Source organism: Dromaius novaehollandiae, chromosome 2 (assembly GCF_036370855.1).
Source record: "Dromaius novaehollandiae isolate bDroNov1 chromosome 2, bDroNov1.hap1, whole genome shotgun sequence".
In the NCBI taxonomy this organism is placed as follows: Eukaryota; Metazoa; Chordata; class Aves; order Casuariiformes; family Dromaiidae; genus Dromaius; species Dromaius novaehollandiae.
In genome coordinates, this window is record NC_088099.1 from 104,861,945 (window position 1) to 104,881,940 (window position 19,996).

Below are 19,996 nucleotides of genomic sequence, written 5' to 3' on the forward strand. Positions count from 1 at the left end.
GAAGAAACAGCACGGTCTTCACCTGCTTCTCTGGTGCTTCATCGCTTTTCTAGAATATCTTTCAATAATCTGTCCTCTCTCATTAGCACCAAAAGCAGCTAATCTGAAATCAATTTAGTCATGATCATCCAGTGCAATTATGAAGCACTTGCTGAACCATTATCCACACCTAATCTGATATTATATTACCCTGTTCTGTAACTATGTACGTTTATGGACTAACTAATTCTAGGACAAAGGAATATTAGAAAACAAACAAACACAAAAACCTGCAGAAAATTAGAGACTTTGGAAATGATCGTCTTTCTTTTATTTACAAGGAACAAATAACCTCATATGTGTCAGGAATAAATGGAAATCAGCCTCCAGCCTCCACAGTTGAATAGGTCATGGGTAGAAAACATAGTGTTTTTGTTAAAAATAAAGATGTAATTTGCAATTAACTAAGGAACAAGAACTATTTCTTCTAGAGCCAGTCTAATGAGGTTTTAAAAACTGGCATATTCTGATCTCATCTGTCTCCCTATGGGCAGAGAAGCCAATCTTGAGTTTTCCTGTTGCAGATCAAAGTGACAGCTACAAATGTTAGTAAAACAAAGTCTTTCCTAGTGGCAGGCAAAACACGATAAAAAGCAAACAAGCAAGAAATTGAGCACCAAAATACAGGACAACACTGGAGAATATTTCTGTCACCCCAAGAAAGATGAACATCTTCTAAATCCTGGATTTCAGTAAATACAACATTATAATGATAGGAGACTGGTTACCCTGTATATGTCAACTCCCTTGAGAATCCCATTTTTGTTTTCCTTACCTTTCAAGGACAGCTATTCATATATTTATTTGCATTGCCATAATGTGGAGATGCAGGCTGTGATCAGAGGTCCATTGTGTAAGGTGCTGTACACACAGTTTATCAAAACAGCCCCGCTTCAGAGAGCGCTCAGTCTAAACAGGGAAATTCTAGAAGTCCCAAGAGGAAACAAATGCATGTAAGGTTTCCAAGACAGAACCAGAAAGCCTTTGGAAAAGACTCTGGTGACATTTCAGACTAAACTGAAATCTTGATGTTCTCATTTCAGTGATATATTTCCCTGGATATATGTCATCAGGAGTCTTCCCTGTTTTTTTCTCAGCAATTACATCAAAACAGTTTCAGATAATAAAATCTAATTGAGGATCAAAACTGTGCCCATAGCAAAACTTTACTTAACCAAAGTCCCTTTCTATCAGAGAACTTTTTAGCACAAGGGAAAATGTGTTTAAGAATCATCACAATTCATCCTTCAAACTTCGCATCAGAAATTCCTTGGTTAGTCCTCATCCACAAACATTACAAACTCTAACTTCTTCCGTCACTATTTGTCTCACCTTTCTTAAGGACTAAGGGAACTTGGAGAAATGGAAAAACCTTGTCCATGTGAGTGAACGTCACACTGGGGAGAGTGCAGTAAAACATTCTGAAGGGAAGCCCGTGAGAATACTTTTAAAATTAAGGCCTGATTTGGGTAAACAAAAGAGTATCTTAAGAAGGACACTTTTGAAAGAAAATGATGCCCTGCTATGCTCATGTAACAAAAGTGAGCATTATGTTTACATGGAACAATAACAGGTGAGTTCTTATACATAGTATCTTGCATTCATTCAGAGACAAAGTGACTACATACAAGGCATGGTGAAGCACCATCCTCCAAACATAAATACACACTGGAGAGAGGAGTGTAGTTCTTTTAAACAGAAAAGAAATAAACAGTGGACAGGACAAGGGGTACAAGGAGGTCTGCATTACTGGGAGTGCTATGCATGAGGGTGCATTTCTTATTCATCTCTCTTCTAGAAGACATAAGGACTAAGAAGGGAACACAAAAACCAAGGCTAACACCAAGATAATGCTTACATTCATGTTTATGAAGAATCAATGGCATCTTAAGGACTCTCCTCTTTGAATGTTTTCTCTCTTTATTCAGCAGAGGTGCGATCTCTTCAGTATCTGCATGAACTTCAGCATCTTTCAGGAATCTGTAGAAGAGAGAGATTGATAGATTGAAAATATGCTTGCTCTTGGGCTGTGTGGTTGGTGGAGCTTCACCACTTACATGTGCTTTCTGCTAAAGTTACTTTAGATCTGCATTATAGTTGTCCTACATGTTCGCAAGAAGTGGAGATCTTATAAAAATGAGTCCTACTTTTGTTGAATATGCTGGAAGATAGGGTGGGAAAGAGGAGAGATGGAAAGAGAAGCAAGCTTTTCGCTGATTATTCAGACTAAGCAGAACCGCTTAGCTTCCGTTGTGAACATAAATAATTCATATTTGTATTTGTACAGGAATATTGTTGTAAGATCAGTGGAGAAAACACTGAGACAGAGATTTATCAAGCTGTTAGAATTTAAGAGAGAACAAATTACTGAAGAATTCATAGGCAGTACTTAACAGAAAATGTAAAATCAATGCTAGCCATTTTATCACTTTTGTAATTGTTAGGTTCCCATGTTATAACAGTTGAACATAATAAAATTACTTCATTGGAGTCAGACTACACACTAAGTGCACATTCAAGTCAGTTCTTTCAGCTGAAAAAAAATCATATAATCTACTTTTGCACTAGCAGTTGTCAATAACACCAAGAATAATTTTTTTTTAGTACTCCATCTTTTGAGTTGTCAATTTATCCCTTCTAGAGCTGGACAAGCTGTAAAAAGCAGAACATGCCTGATTAAGTAAAAGGGATTTCTGTGTTGAAACTTTCAAATCTCCTGTTCATCTTCCTGTCAGTCACTGAAGTGAATCAACCTTTTAGTGGAAACAACTTTGTCTAATCTTGGTGAGAAAATACTGGTCTAAGAAAAGCTAGTTCAGCTAGTTCAGCAGTATGGCAGGCTGACAGAGGTCCTGTTGAAGACAGGAGACTCTAATTTAATTCTTTGAGTTCAGAGACTCTAACTTTAGTCTTCACTTAATAAATAACCCTGAAAAAATGCATGTAGATGAACAGGGGAGAATTCCAGCGATGCTGCAACAGCAGCTTGGATACGACTACTCCTTCATGTAGCTGCTCATGCAGTGCTGGGTTAGGAGGGCTCCAAGAAAAGCTTTGAGATGATTTCTCAGTGAAGTTCAGGTACAACACAAATGAGACTATATATGTATATATGTATATAAATGTATAACTACATTTCCACAGTCCTAGATACAGCAACCCTACCTTGGGAGATTCTAGAATTAGGGGAAAAACTCACATAAGAAGACTTCATTAGATTTTTGATATTACTGAATTCAGTCTTAAATTACAGAAGTTTTCTTTTTTTCTAAACTTGAACTCTGAATAGCAAATTGAATCTTAAATATCATGCTTATTCCTTAAGCCATTTCCATTCAAATGGGGCTAGAGGTTTGTCTACAGATCTGATCTAAAACAACAGATTCCTGAAATTTTAAACATCACTGGAAAAGCAACTGGCATTTTAACAGAGCATGGAAGGCATGGAAACCTGTAAGTTCGTAGTTATCTCACCACATTATTTCTTCCTGTAGCATTAATTGGACCTAATGTAAAATCTGTAGAGCAAACAGAAATTCCTATGCTTTGAATCAGGTATTTTAATCTAGGATTTGCTTTTCCTCTAGTGAAGTTTTAAGGCTTTGAGGAACGTGCAGCCTTTATTATGACATACACTGGAATAAATCTCAACTCTAAATTCGCTAGATTAAACTTCTTATTGCCAAAGATGACAATGAAGAGAGATATTTATTCAATATGCTTTCCACTAGGGCCAAGGACTAACATCATGTTTTATGATGCATCAAATGAAAGATGTAAAAGGATTCCATTTTAAGACACAGTTAAAATGAGCTATTTAATACACTAAAAGCTAGTGTGTACTGTATTGCAAGTCCACAATGTCAATTGCTGCCTATGCCATTAAAGAAATTAAATAGATTGAGTTTCAAAAATAACCTGCAAGCTATTCAGAAACGACTTCTGCAGCCCCTGAAAATGAACTGTCTATTTACAGCTGCACGGCCTGCAAGATTAGACTGAAACTCTCCCTTGCTTTCACACTGGATGGAAACGCATGCCTCTAATGTTCAAGTGAAGATGTGAAATTCTCATGAGCTTCAGCCACTGAGTGAAACTCAGCTGAAACCTCTGCACTTCCTCTGGTTTCACACAAAGACCACATAATACCACAATTTTACATTCTGTGAGTACCCATAAATCAAGTTTGCTGCAAAACTGGCCCGAGTCTATAAAAAAGATGCATGAATATTGTAGACAAGTCTAGACTGCTCACAGCTTTTAACCTGCATGGAAATAAACTATGATTTGCTCAGTTACAGATTATAGCAAAAATTTCCCACCTGCATATTTCCTGCCTATTTTCCTTCTTGTTTTGGTAATTCGTAGCCTATTATGTGGTAATCAACTACCACCACCAGGGAGATAAAACAGCTTAGGCAGCTCTTTCCTGGCAAGTATGGGAGAATTGCAGGGGTAATTAATTAACGTTATAATATGCAAACAAATGATATTGTTTTACAGCTGGAATTTTTCATAGTCTTGTATAATTATACAAAGACTTCATCTATGGTTCAGGAAGTCTTGCAATCACAAATCACAGGAGGCTGTAAAAATATCACTTTTTCTTTGTCTTATCCATACAGTCTTGCTCTATCCATACATTGAACCCCTTTGGGGACAGCATTCAAAACTAGAAGGACCTTTAGTCTGCCTTGGTACAGTCACTCTTTTGGGTAAGCAAGCACAGCTTCAGGAGGTAACAAGTTTTGCAAAAGGACATACTTATACTATTTCTTTTTTTCCAAATGTAAGTTCTGTTTGATTGCTCTTCCATAGGCATACAACATGAAAGCAGAATCAGGTGTAGGGGAAGCGTTTATGAACAGAGAGCTCGATCTCACTGGATGATACACAGCCCAGATCTTTATTCTACTGCTGAATTCAACTCCAGGAAAAATGACAGCATGGATATCATGACAAATACCATCACTCATAATGAGGTCAAAAATGAAGGCATTGGGAACACTGTAGGTGGGAGAGAAAACTGGGCACTGTCCTGTGCTTGGTTTCTGTCTTGTTTTGTTTTAATACTTAATTGCCTACAGCTCATAAGTGTTTAAGGCATTTTAGAATACAGATCTACCAAGAAATAAATATGCTATTCATTCTGTATTTTCCACATAAGGGCAAAAAGGTGCAAGATGGAAGTCAGATCTTCTTTAAAGAAATACCTAGTACCCCCAGTGGGTCCCCTTTTCTCTTCTATCTGCTGCTACTGTTACTCCAGCTATTGGCTTGAAGACTGAATTTTTCTGCATAGGTGCCAGTTCCTCCAGCCTCTACCATTTCACATCAGCAAGTCTTTGGCTTACCTGCTAGCAAAAGAAAAAAAAAGGGGGAGGGGGGGAGAGAGAAAGGAGCAAGGTGGGGGGGGCACTTTCAGATCCTGGTGAGAAAAGAGGACAACAACAATGTTCCTCCTTTGATTTTAGGAGAAAGAATGGTATCTTTTTAACTTTTTTTGCTTGGATAAAACTTTATCAAGTTAATCATCTCTCTATAATAAAATAAAGAGTGAATAAAGAACAGAAGACTGGAAAACAAAAACTAGTCTTGCAGCCAGCTACCACTGGTGCTTATGACGACACAGGCTTTGATGGATGGTTTTCCCATGATCCAATCACTCAGAATCTCTCTCCCCTGTACATTACAGGTGCCTAAAAAAAGAAGAGCTTGTGATAGTACCTTTCCCTATGACAAACTTATTTTCTCTGCTGCACATTTATTTCAGAAAGCTTGTAGGAAATGAGTATCTTTGAAAAGTCTACTCCTCCATCAAATCTAGCTAAACTAGCTCCTTGAGTTCTAAAGTTACTGGGAGGGTTGTTCAGATGGAAGGCAAGCACACAGGCTTGTTTTGGCTCATTTCTTTAGGAAGCCAGGCAAGAGAAGAAATCCATGCTCAAAAGGAGCCTCTGTGAAACTGAACTGAGCGCATGAAGTCATCAGGACACAGAGAAAAGGCACCACAAGGTTTGTGCAACTTGGCTGTGTAATGGCATTTGACCTACTGATTAGCTGAGCACCAGCCCTTACTGCCGGCAGGAGTGACAACCAGGAAATAAGCAGGTGGGAGGCGACAGGGAACAAAAGGAAAGAAAGAAAGAAAAAGGCTTTGCTAGCTGATCTGGCTGATTGATGTGATTAATTGCCACCCACACAGGTAGGTGTTGCTACTGTTTATTTAGCTTTCTGCCAGCAACAAGTGGTTGGGATTCCTTTGGGTTGCTCCACACACTCCGTCTACCTGGAAGTCAAAACTAGTTGTATCTTATGCACCACCGCCAACTAAACAACACATCATGAGCATAAAATAAACAATTCTAAACAGCTGGATTGCAGGGACACTGCATGTACTTCTCACCTGCCAGGAATTTGTGGGCAAGGGCATCCAGTCATCTCTCTTTACAAAGTTCCTTCTCTTCTAAAATGTCTCCTTCTACAGAAAGATATCAGTGTAGCACTGAATAAAAAGACTCACAGCAATATATGTACTTGGAAACTTGTGGGCTTGAAGATTAAAATGCAATTCCTTCATGTGCTTTATAATTGGCAAAGACAATAAGGAAGGGGGGAGAGCAAAGGGGGAAAAAATGACATAATGGTACTGTTCTACTGGGGAAGGAAGCTTACATTCAAGAACATATAGATCATGCAAAAGATCCTTGGGGCAGGAACTACTTTGGTTTTGTTTTTTGATTCTGTATTTATACATCCTGCCTGGACTAAGTTTACTAGGGACTACTGCACTTACAAAGGATTAAAAAAAAAAAAAAAAAAAGCTGTAAAATATTCTGACTTACGCAGAACATACATATGCATTTCATTCCATAAACACAGCTTTCTAAAACTCTTTCAATTTTTGTCACTGCTGAAAAGTATATTTTGAATACAGCTGTGCAAGTGTGTAAAGGTGGAATGACTGTTCTTTTTTACCCATTGGTATATACAAAGATAAGTTAGTGCTCTTTTATCGATTAGAACAGTTAGCATTTCAAGCTCGGGTAATCTTTCTGGAGATCCAATAGCTGTCACCAGTTTCCACATATTAAACACAGCAAGAGTAAACACCAAGAACACAGTGATAGCTAAAGATACATTAGACATTTTCTAAGGTTTCATTTTCAGACTACCTTGCAACTTTTTTTCATATTTGAACTTCTTCACTTCCTACTAGGTCTGTGAATGTACATCTCCTTCGGTAACATGCACAGCTCCATGTCTGTTCTCAAGAAGCAACATGCACGTAAATACTCAGCTAGTAAGAAAGAAAAACCTAGACTATGGGGAAACATGCTTTTAGTCAATAGCTTATGCTTTAGAAAAGAGATGTGGGAGAAAATGAGGTAAGCTGGTCAGCATATCTGTTAAAAAAGAAAAGCCATGGAGGGTGCTTGGAGCACTTTGTTTCATGCTGCTTCAATGCTTTATCTTGGCCAGGGAATGTACTGAGTGTGGCTTTCCCAGCTGAAAATAGGTGTCTATTGTTTTCGCTTTTGGTAAGAAGCCAATTCTTTGTCAAACAGGCTCATCACAAAATTCTTAGTGTGCATGGCAAAGCAGAAATACTTTCGACTTGAATGTTCACTTTGTCAGGAACAAATTAAAATACAAATATTTCCAGCTAGGATGGGATGAGAGGCTAGAGTGATATATCCTTGTTCACAGAGCAATCAAGATACAAACCTTCCTGTTACGCTAGGCTTGAGCTGATAAGGAAAACGGGTGATGAATTATAGAGGATTGGTCTATAACACCCTGAATAGGCATCCCATAGAATATTTCAAATACTACAAGCCAACCCCTTCTACCTATGTATACCAGCTCTTGATAAGACAACACAGTACCTGGGATGTACAATATACGGTTTGCTGCTGAGGGTTTTCTTTTTTTTTTTTCCTTCTCAGTAATATTTTCAGAAGACATGGAGAAAACTGAATTGTCACATGTGCATGACACCAAACTTGCACTGTACCAGAAGGAATAAACCTGTGCTAGCATCGACAATAGCAACAACAAATTTGAGATGCATTACATGTCTGTTTCTGCCCATGAGCATTGCAGCATTCCATCAGTATGTAATTTGCCCTGCTTACCTGTCTTAGCCAACATCTCTCTGCCTAACGTGTGGCATTAAAGCTAATCACCCAGGCATCACAAATGGCACATTTCCAGTTCGGCGATATACGAAGCCCAAACACTGCATGCTTCAGACTTTGTATCTGAACCCTGCTTCATACCAGCCAAAAAGACTGCCAGTGGAACAGGTTTCAGGAAGAACACCCACAACACCTCCAAGCCTAATGGGCAACTTTTTGGGCAGCGGTTCCCAGGCTGTCCTTGGAGTCCAGCTGAGCAAGCTCAAGCGTGGGCATGTCCAGGTTGCCAAGACCTGTCATGCCCAGGGCCTTCAAGACTGGTCGTTGCATGTATGCAGTGCTGAGGAGGATGACAAACAGATGACGTATGGCTAATCTTTCTTAACATTGTTTAAATTCTTGCCTCACTTGCTTTGCCTTGCCACAATAAAGCTAACCCAGTAGTACCAGAGACAATGGCTACTGAAGACACAGGAGCTTTGGGCTACCTGTGCAAATAGATCTCCAAAAGGTTAGCAAAGGCCAGTGAGCATTGTGGTCTATCCGCTGAAGAACAGAGTGCAAAAAGATCAGGTAATTTGCCCATGATGAAAAGATAAATCCATAGCCAGATCAAACCTAAATCTGATTCTCCCACCTTAGTGCCTTATATATTACACTGTGGATAAACATCTCTTAAATGTATGGCATCAACTTTTATTCCTAGCCAGATTTTCATTGCCTAAGACCACCATGTCTGTACAACGCCACACCTGCCCTACTAAGTAAGCCCCATCATTTCCCCTAACCACTGAGCTGGTGTGCCTGCTGATCAGGCAGCATGCCCTGTGTGAGATAAAACTGCTTTAGGTGTTGTATTCAACCACAAGGCTACCCGCTGGGTGTTCCTGAACCAGGCCCATCCACAAAGTTAATAAAAAAACCCTATGAATGCTGATGAGAGGAGGAACAACCACATTAAGGGCACTCAGGCCAGAGGTACTGTACATGAATGAAGTTAAGATGAGGGAATCTCTGCCTCCTGGCCAGGCTTGGCTGGAGATACCCAAACTGAATGATCTTTTCCTCAGACACATCCCTTTTATGTTTACCACAAGCATATGTGGCACATGCGTTTACATTCTCTTTACAGTGGTAGGTACCATGTCTAATGCCCTGTTCCCACCATGTGCACTGCTGAATGTGTATAACACAAGGCATGCCATCCAAGTTTATTTTCAATTATCTAAGAGAATGTTTCTCCCTGAGGCACAGTTTCTGTTTAGCTTGTTTAGATGCCACAAATGCAAACCCTTGGGAAAGAAAAAAAAAAAAAGATATAGTTGAAGAGTATAAACAAAGCGCTGTGAAAGACTGCCCCTGGGAGGGAGCAGATGCATTACAATTTTAAAAATTAAAACTCCTGAAACCAGTTTGCCCATTCCTTTGATGCTGAAAGCAAATTTCATTAAAGTGACAGCAGTCTGTTTCCTGCAACTGCACTGATGCCTTCCTGCAACGCAAAACCAATAAATAAATAAATATATATATATATATTTAAAGGAGCGCAGAATCGACATGTCGATACTGCACTAAGAATGGCATAGGGAGCCTCTGTCTCCCCTTCCACAAGCATTCTTATGTCAAGGCTTCCTTCCTGCAGCAGGCTTACCTTCACTAATATCCTCCAGCCTTTGCTTTTCTCCTGACAGCAGGTCAGAGGAAGGGACAGTCCCCTCTAGTGCGGTGGCTGACTTGCTCTCATGTACCAAAATAGTAACTCTTCAATCGACACAAAAGAAAAAAAAACATCCTTGCATCCTGTCCTGCTGCCAGCTTTCAAAAGGTAATTAAACATCCCCCTTTTTCAAAGAGCAGAGTTCTCCAGGACCGTGGTGTTTGAGCTCTGATGTTGTCAAACAGCAGGGGGTTGCTTAAGCTTTGACTGACCTTTCCAAAGACCTACAAGCAATTTAATAGGAGCACTCTTTAGTGGAGACAGAAATGTGCCATTATCTGCTTCCTACTGTCTTGATTGCCTGGAGTAAGGAGGAACTTTGATTCTCATGGTCTTGAGGGCAAAACCAAACCACTCGAGGCAGATTAAGAAGATGCACGTTCATCCATATCTCCAGTGTCAAGAAAAATCTTGCTTTGCAGAATTTACCTACATCTTGATCACTTGAATTTTAGTTCTCCCCTGCCCCCATTCTATTCTCCTTGCCTGCATTTTCTTTCTAGTGTTCAAAAAATTGTAGTAACTAGGTTCTAGAAAGATCCAATTCCACTCCCAAATTAAGAATATATGTTGTCTGTGTCTCCCGAGATCAACTTTCCACCTCAGGGCTCCTGACAGGTGGGAATGGAGCTGAAAGAATTACCTGCCAGCCAGGATCTGTTGGAGCACAGCACACAATCTTCCAGTTACATCTACTTTTTCCCTACCCTCTACACTAGATGCTACAGAGATGAAGGTAGAATAGGAAGCTGACTAGGCCGGTGCTATGCTGGGTCAGGACTCCTTACACACAGAAAATTTCCTTGTTGCTTTGCAGTCCACGAGGAACATCAAAAGAGAACTAGGGAACAAAGCTGTCAAAATTCACCCTACAGCTTGTTTTCCTTTTCTTTCAGTTTTTCCATCATATTCAAACAGAGAAAATAGGAGTCCAAAAACAAATACCGGGTCAAATTCTGCAGGCTGCAATCCAATATACAACCCACTCATTTCATGGGAGTTTTCCTCAATTAAGAACCATTAAGCCTAGCTCTGTTTCATGATTTTATTGTCTGCCGAAAAGTCCCTGGAAGGCAGGCTGTCAAAGGATCAGATCTGTGCTGCCAATGCAAGATGAAGAAGTTACATTCTTGCTATTCCTGGATTCACTCAGGTAGGACACATTAACCCATGAAGCTGAAGTGAAGCTTTTGTCATGCCATCCAACATTCATCCATTTTCTCTGTCTTATATAAAAGGGGAGAAGTAAAGCAGGCTGATTTTCAGCTGGAGAGAGCCCTATAGCAGGCCTGCTAAGGGGCCAGCTGGCTTCAAGCAAGGCTCTAGCTTCTGCGTTTTGTCTTTGCCTCAGCGAGATCATTCTCTGAACTGCATTCCTCTCCCTCAAGTTTTCCTCTGCTTAGTTGATATAAAATAAGAGAATTACTGGCAGGAAACCTGACTGTCAACTTTATTTGCCTCTCCCCCAAATATCTGAGGGACAACAATGTTCTGGGGAAACTAAGAGATTAAAAAAATAAATCCCTATGTTCAGTTCCTTCAATAGCACAGTCATTATCACAACCCTCCTCTTAGCTCCCCCTGGGAGGTGAGTGAGGAGACAAGGGCATACCAACATCCCTGCATGAGGAAACAGTCATACCAAGCAAAGGAACTTGCCCAAGCCTTTTCAAGACATCAGTGGCATAGCAAGGATTGATGCGTGTTTTGACTCAGGCCAAGTAATATCGGGAGCTGCATAAGGCAGCAGACTCCCTGCTGTTGCCTATGGCAGTGCCTAGAAAAGTCACGCTTGCTGCTGTGGGCAGGGAGAGGGGGTGCAGAAGGGCAAGAGCAATCATCGTGCCAGGAAGATGAGGGGGAAAAGCAGCCTTCTAGAAATGCCTGTTACTTTCCCCCATTTTCTCCTCACATAGCAGAGGGAGAGGCTGCCAGCACAGGTTTTCAAGGCACTTCCCCAGCTCGGTGGCAGGAGCAGACAGGCATTAACTCTTTTACCTTGGGCCAGCAAATTTAACTCTGCCAGCGCTACTGAAAAATGCCTGAACTGGCTCAGCTCAAACACAGGTCAGGGTCATCCCTTGAGAGCTCCAAGAATATCATAGCAACCGTAATGGCCGCAACAAATTAAAGCAAGGCATTGAGCAGTCGCCGGCATTTCTGGAAAGTACCTTTGGATTATGCTTCCAGCAAAACACATCCTCACAGAAAGCACACACAAATTCTGCAGTCATAGGGGGTGTGTGTGTGTGCATGCATCTGTTCTTTTTATTTTTTGACATCAGTTGCTGTAAATTTGGAAGGCAAAATCAGTTGTGAGAAAATCAGAAAATTATTAATGTAAATGCATATTTTTAATTATCAGGTCAGAGTATACAGTTGAGTAAAGAGCTGCCTCATATGTTACCTGAATGTATCCATGTGTAATGCCTACACTAAAAGTGATTTATGACTGCATCAATAATATATTGATGTGGCCTCAAACTGGGCTGTCATAAGCACCCGTATCACTCTGAGGTAACCCCAAGCACAGCGGAGTGGCTTCATATCAGCTCCAGGACAAATAGAGAACATGGGGCCAATCCCATTCCCTGGAAAACCCTATTTGCTTTTTATCACAACTAGAGGGGATGAGTTTGTTTTCCACTTCCCTGGAAGAAGTGAGGGTTGCCTAGCTTTTCATCATGCCATCTTGACTCCCGTTCTCCCATGACTACAGCTACGGGTAGTGCTGCCCCACCTGCCACAGACCCACAAAACAACACAGTTAAAGTACCTAAAGGTATGGGGAATTCCTGAACAAAAGGCAAACCATGATCTCCTCCGGTTCACAGAACAAACCCTTGAGGCATGCACCCACTTACCCCACTTCTTTCTCCCCTCTGTGCCACCATCCTGATCCCATAGGAAGAAAAGCACAAGGCCACGATGGTGAGGTTTTGAGTTCATTTAAGACAAAAAGAATTTCCTGGTATGTTTTTTCCCTCACGAGCATGGGGAAACAACAGCATGGAAACCACCACAGATCTCTTCCATCACCCTAAAGCATCTTCCTCTGAAATGAGAAAAGAACTTGAATAAACTTTTCACGAGCTTCACGATGAAGGTACCTAGATCCCATACTTAATGGATTTCACGTCACATACGTTTCTTGGATGCTTTTGAAAATTTTGGCTTACACTTCAGACAGAGATAAAGGCATTGTAAAACATACAAAAATAGTTATATACTACTTCTACAAATATAAATGAGCATAGCTCCATTGATTTCATTGGTATTCATTCACTAGTTTGGCACATGGCAAAAATATGACCCAACATAACCAACTAACTACTTCCTCCTTGTGTCCAAGTCTCATGGAAATTATCTGTACATCATTTTGGTTAATCAATATCCTTAATGCAGTTCAGACGGTAGCTCCAAACAGTTTATTTCTCTGCCATCCAGTATTCATCTTTTTCATGCATTGGCTTAGTTTATAATCCTCCTTTATACCTCTCAAATCTCTGCTTACCAGATCATCTTGATTTGTTATCATGGGATTATTTTTTTTTAATTTATCATTGTGCCATGTAATCCATTAAACAAAGCCAGAAGTTAGCAGCCAGACTTTTTTTTTTTTTTTTTTGAATCAGGGGAGGAAGGAGTTAGCTGTAGAAGGAATTATCTATGGGAATGTCAGATTCTTAGCCTTTTTCACTTGGTATAGGTTACTGTATTTTGTATATCCAGCTGGTTTTGATTGAAAATATTTGTTAGTGTTCGTAAGACAGGCTCTATCACTATTGTCTTGAACATGCGTCTGCCTACAATGCAAGATGGAACAGCTTAATACATTCTTGAAAACTAGACCTACTTTTCTCTACCCTGAGCTATTTTTAATAGCTGTAGCAGGAGGAGTTCAAACAAAAGTTGCTCTGCCTGGAGCTGCACCTTCCCAACATGAGTGCATCACCAACAGCCACAAGAACTCAACAGTCAAAGTAGCAAACTCTCATATGTACTATGAAATATATTTTCACGCTCAAATACATAACAACAGCGTTAGCAGGTGTGACTGCAAGACAGGCAGGAGAGGGTCAGGTACCAGCAGAGAGACACTCAAGGTTCATAAGGGGTTAAAACAGGATAGATTTAATAAAGAGAATATAGATTAGGATAAGGATAGATTTAATAAAATAAATATTTATTAAATAAATATATTTAATAAATAGATTTAATAACTTACACTACAGACTCCACAGGGAGCCCCAGGAACCATGAGGAGGGGTCACTGATGGGATGCTGCTGGAGGTATGGGTCGGATGCACAGGCAGGACACACGGGTTGGACGCATGGATGGGACTCGACTCATTATTCCTAAGGGCCCCTTGAATCTACTAGAACTGTTTCCTTATCTCAGCTGTGCTAATCTTGAGTAGCTACTGCCCGGGAAGCAGGTAGATGTTCTTGACAAAACGGAATATGCATGCCTGGCCCTGATGGGAATTTGGTCAGTGTGTAGTTTTACATGCTGAGTCTGCTACCACATGCTCTGCCAGGCACTGACTCCTCGTCAGATCTTCCGCAGGTGTTCTCACTACAGCAGGTCAGATGCTGTAGATGGGGTGAAATGATAAACGACCCCCTCCTTTCCCTGTCAAGAACAAGGGAGTCTGCTTCTCCTTCACAGCTGGAGGCAAAAAGCCCTCTTGCTTACAGGTGTGAAAGTGACAGGACAAGAGGGAAAAAAAAAATGCCTCTAATTAAGTGAATCTGAACACTAAGGCAACTTGCTCATTCAAACACACCTCAGCTTTACAGTCAAAATCTCTCTCCTCTTTCATTTGCCAGTGTGGATGTTCTGCCATTGGAGGTTAAAATCTGGAGTTGTACAGGCTTTTAAAGTGGCTTTATCCTACAATGAGAGCACTCTATCCTGTTCAGGTGGGAAAGGAGTGGACATGATGCATGCATGTGAGGAAAAGGCAACTGCAATCAGCACAACTGAGTGAAGGTATGACTGAGGCTTCAAAGAAAAATGATTTAGAAGATGCCATAGGCCAACTCTTTAGTCTATGCTAATCAGCCAAGCTCCAGCAAAACTGGCTATCTTCATTGCTTCACACCTGATGAAGAATGGCTGCAAAATCTAACATTTAAACTGTCACCCAGACTTCCCTCTGAAATAACTAGCTAATATTATTATTGAAATTAATTGTTCCTGAGTTGCTTCATTTTGTGTATTTTAATTTAAGCAGATGGAGATCTTCTTCAGTTTTAAATCATGGGGTTCTCTCGCCTCCAGTAAATCAAAGCACAGCTATCAAAACCCCAAGGTCCAGAATGACACATTTAAAGCAACTTTCAAGTGTCAAGAGTGAAACCCACAGCAAAAATTCTCTATCTGGACAAATGGGTGAGATTCCGTTAAAGTTAACACCACCAGACAGTTCAAGCAAAAATATGGTGACAAGCATACAGGCAGTGATTGGGACATAATGTAAAGTATGCTGCAAATATTGGTTGCTGCCAAAAGCGTGTTGCTGTAACAAGATTCCAAGTACTGATATCCTGTTTGGGTCAACCAGGAGAGTCAATTTTTACTCATCAAATGAGCTCCATTTGTAAAATTTCTCCTGAGGCATTTGCTTCCTTCCAAAAGCTCAGCTATCTTTAATATATTCTCTTCCTTGAAGATACATTTTTGTTCTTAACTTTTGATGAGAAACTGGGCTGTGTGAAAGCAATGACAGTCTACAGCACCACTCCCACCTTTTCCAAGATTGTTTCTGGTGTTATTTTGATGCCTCAGGAGTCTCATTTCAGCTTTATAATAACCCACTTACATATGAACAACTCGTAGTTGTCACTCAGTGATGTTTCATATCTTCAGGCTTCCCATACCAAAAAGCTTAAGGCTTATTCTCTGTGTTTCTCTGATGTGGGGCAGTGGTGCTTTGCTATACAATGCTTGCAACTTTCCTTTCTAATAAATTGAATTTGGCAGGTCTTTCCAGTTGTCTCTGTGTTGCTTAGTGGAAAAGCGCTAATTGGACTGGAGTCTGTTGTATACACAACTTCTGTCATCCCAGGAGCCCCCTTGCACAACAGAAGTGATTTGGCAGTACCAACAGGCACCAGTTACAAGCACAAGCATGCTTGCAGGTCCCCTTGGCATGATGGGAGAGCGAGGGGCATTCAGTGGCCATGAAAAGAGTCCAGTCTGTGGTCTAGGGATGAGGGGGGTCATCATTTGGATAACAAGAATGAGTTTAAGATCCCTCAGAGAAGGCCAGTTATCAGCCCTGGGTTTAATAAGTGGCCGAGAGTGATGATCCTGCCACTAACCTTTATCTGGATTGATATTAAACTAGAATTCATCTGTCACTGCAAAGGATTCACCTCAATGTTTGATAGATGTTATGTATCTAACACTACAGCCTCTGGTTTTAAATTGCCTGAATAATAACTGGGAACTTAGTAGATGGTACAAGACACTACAAGAAAAGATTTTTACTCATATAACCTTGGATTTAGCCAAGCAACAAAGAAGTTTCACAGATCTGGGACAGGAATGTAGATAATACAACTTAATTCTTTCCTTCTCAACCTGGATTTGATTTTCTTATTATTTTGTTTATCTGCCTAAGACCTATGAGATTTCATTCACAGATGCACAGCCCTTATGGCTAGAAAAGCTTCCAGATTATTTCTTTTGACCTCTAGTATCTCATATGTCATTACATTTCATACCATTATTGAAACAAAAGTTTGCATTCACCAACCTATGTTTTCTAGGGAGGCTTTTGGTCTAGGTTTGAAGGAATTGAGAATCCACCAGCTTGTTCTAGGGTTTAGTCCACCACTTTCACGTTCTCTCCTCTGTATTTTAAAAGTACCAATTGACAACTTTCAGCCACTGATGATTTTTAGGCTATTTTTTCTTCCAGAAGCAGGCATCCTATTATTACCTTCTACTCACTTAGTAAGAGCTTGATAGAAATTTTTCTGATTCTCTTATCATTTACACAGCAAATGAGAAATAACTTGAAATCAAGTGCAATTGATGACCAACAGGATGTCCAAGCTGCAGAGTTTTGACTCTCCAAAGTTTAGAAAGAATGCTACTTGCTGCTCAGAGATCAATTTATTCAAGTTATTCTTCCTCTTCTGCCACCATGGACATTCTTTTGCATATGGTACCAAAGTAAAAACATTCAGGTCTTGAAGTAAAATGCTGTGAGGAAGTCTCATATATCAGCTGTTGGTTAAGTATCATCCTTGCCAACACTCACAAATGACAGAAATTAGAGTTTTTGGCATCTTCTTACCAGCATGAAAAAGTGGCTTTTCTGCGCTCTTGCCTAGCAGAAGACATGGACCTCGCATGACCTGCTCTGTGGCAAAGGCACGCAGGGGGAGGCTTCTCTTCCAGCTGTCAGCCCAACACCTGTTGTGAGATGGTTTTCGGATCAAACCGGTACAGTGAGAAGCACTGACTACCTGGTTCTGCAAGGACAAGAGTTGCTGAGATGTTTCCCCCTCATTTCTTTGGAGCCACGTGAGACCCTACTGGGCCCAAATGCAGTATTACAGTATTTGTGTATGTGGGAGCAGAGCACACTTCCTTTGGTGGGGCAGAAAGAAGTTTTCCATCTTCCCCTCAGTAACTAATGAAGTTTCTATAAGGGTGGGAGGATCCTTCTTTGCAGTTCCATTTTTCTTTTAAATTTTCTTTTCTTCTTCTCTGTTGGCTCCTGACTTACCAGCAACTGGTGTTAAATTGCCAGGGCAAATCTCCTTATCTGCAGTGGTTCCAAAGCCTCTGGCAATAAGGAAGCCAAGGACTAAACCCCCCACCTCTTCCTAAGAGGAAAGGGGACACATGCACAAACACAAAAATGAAAATCTCTTGGCCTTTTATCTCAAGCTGTTGAATTGGGAATGCTGACACTACATCCCTCTGCACTCAGCACAGCTTCTGGAACCACTTCTCTGCTCACATCCTTCATTCCCATCCCCTCAGTTCTTATTTTTGACTTGCAAAATCAAATCAAATCAAACACATTTTTGAGGGAGTCCTGTGCTGACGGGAAGGGGTGCACATAGCTGCTTGCCTGATCGCCTTATTCTAAACCCCTCTGATAACTTCTAATTCTTCCTTATCAGCTGATACACTTGAATAACAGCAACAGAGAGCTAAACTCTGCTCTCAGCCAGCACTGTCCAACTCTACCAGGTTTGATGTGACTGATCAGGTAAAATTGCTCAATGTAGCCCTTAATATTAAAAAAAGGCTTATATAGATGTTTACAAGACCATTTCATGTTCCTCTCAGAATAGCAAGGAGTTGTTCAGTGATTCACCACACTTGTTTTCCTATCTTTCTCTCTGACCTGGCTAAGTAACATTTTATAAACTACAGACATTATACAGACTTCAGCAATCCACCCTCCACTCCCTTCAAGATTTCTAAACAACCTCCTGATGCATTAAGCGGAGTGCACATACCACAGAAGGGTTTGTTCACATGTTCAGCCCCCCAACAAAATGCTCTGGCTCTCTCAAGTGACTAGTATGGTAATAAATACTCATTAATGTTCGCTGTGGCACTCAGATGAATGAATGCCCAGGTCTCTGTGCTCAGCCAGAGATAAATGCACTAACTCTCGCTGGTGCAACTATGCAAGCTGAGTGCTCTGACACGCTGCCAATGACACTGGCACACAAAAGCATTTAGCAATGGCCCAGTACACACAGATGTGAGCACCTGAACAGGGATGAAGAAGAGTGTGTTCCAGAAGGCAACAGTCCTCTGCCGGAAGCCATGCCCCTGCTAACGGGTTGATCCCAAGCATTCACCCGTATTTTGCGTGATTTCAGGAACTGTTCAAGCAGTTACTTTCCCTTCCAAAGCTACTCCTGCAACCCTTCACTCTGGCAAAACTGAGCAAGCAATTCCAAGAGCAAACAATAAGCTCCTTTACTCCATCCACTTTCTAAGTAACAGACTTTTGCATTCATGTAGGACTGTCTGGGGAGTTATTTTGGTTTTGCTTTTTGTCTACCAAGGGCTGCCTACAGCTTAGCTAATATACATACATATATTATACACACACGCACACACACATTCATACATATTTATGTGCGTGTGTGAGTGTAAACAATATACATACATATAGGTAATCCTCATGCTGGAAGTTTCCAACTACAGGGTAAAAAAAAAAAAAAAAAATCTAACAAAGAGCTGACTTTTTTGACCCCAGGAATACCTGCCTTTTGTAGGAGGGAGGCTGTTTATTTAAAGAGATGGTTTTCAGATAACTATCTTTGAGACACACAACTGCGTGCACACATACTGCTGGCATTGAGCAGGCTAAATTGAAAAGGCAAAGCAGGGAATTTCTGGAAAAAAAGAAAAAACTTGTTCTGACAGAGAGACAGTGCTCTCTATTATTCTTTACCAGCTTCACAGGTATACTTTCAAAGGACACCTGGAAGGAGCTGGTGGGGAAAAAAAATCTGTTTAAGCAACTTTTGTGTAAACTTCCCTTAAAAGCCCTGGAGTTTACAGATACCAGAGGACACAGGAAAGTACCCGTCCACCAGCATTCTCTCACCTGATTAGAGGCTGGTCACCACAGAGCAGATGCCTTTTTACCTCCAGTGACCAGATACACCTATTTGATCCAACCTGATGAACTACGCAACCATCCAAATGTTAACAAAAGAAGACTTCATCACTCCAAGGAAACAGTGTCACGTGATTTCAGATTCCTATCTGATTTGTCCTTCAGTAGGTCATCTATCACCTTTTAAAGAACCATTTTTAAAAGAAAGATCACCATCCTCCCTACCTGCCTGAGTTAGACAAACATATTGGTGGTCGTCTCATCACAGAGCAGCAATTAAGGAGAAGATTTCCCAGGCAACCTCCCAGAAAATAAGAACTGGCCATTTTCAGGAGTCTTTTGTTTTCCCAAAGTCTTTACACACAATCTTAAAAATCTCACTAGAGTGAGTGTAGGTTTTGGAGTGGTAACTTCACTAACATCAGAGCTTTGATGTGTTTAGTGAGCTCACAGGGCTAGATCTCAAAGCACTTTATAGAAGCTTG

General features: G+C 40.7%; 1 long non-coding RNA gene across 1 annotated transcript in view; it reads right to left on the reverse strand.

The window, feature by feature from the left end:
* Positions 1-19,996, reverse strand: part of LOC135327552 (uncharacterized) — a 110,131-nt gene that overhangs the window by 38,101 nt on the left and 52,034 nt on the right. Inside the window, exon 2 of the long non-coding RNA XR_010387862.1 lies at positions 1,898-2,019. This is a non-coding gene — a long non-coding RNA (uncharacterized LOC135327552). The remainder of the gene's footprint in view (positions 1-1,897; positions 2,020-19,996) is intronic.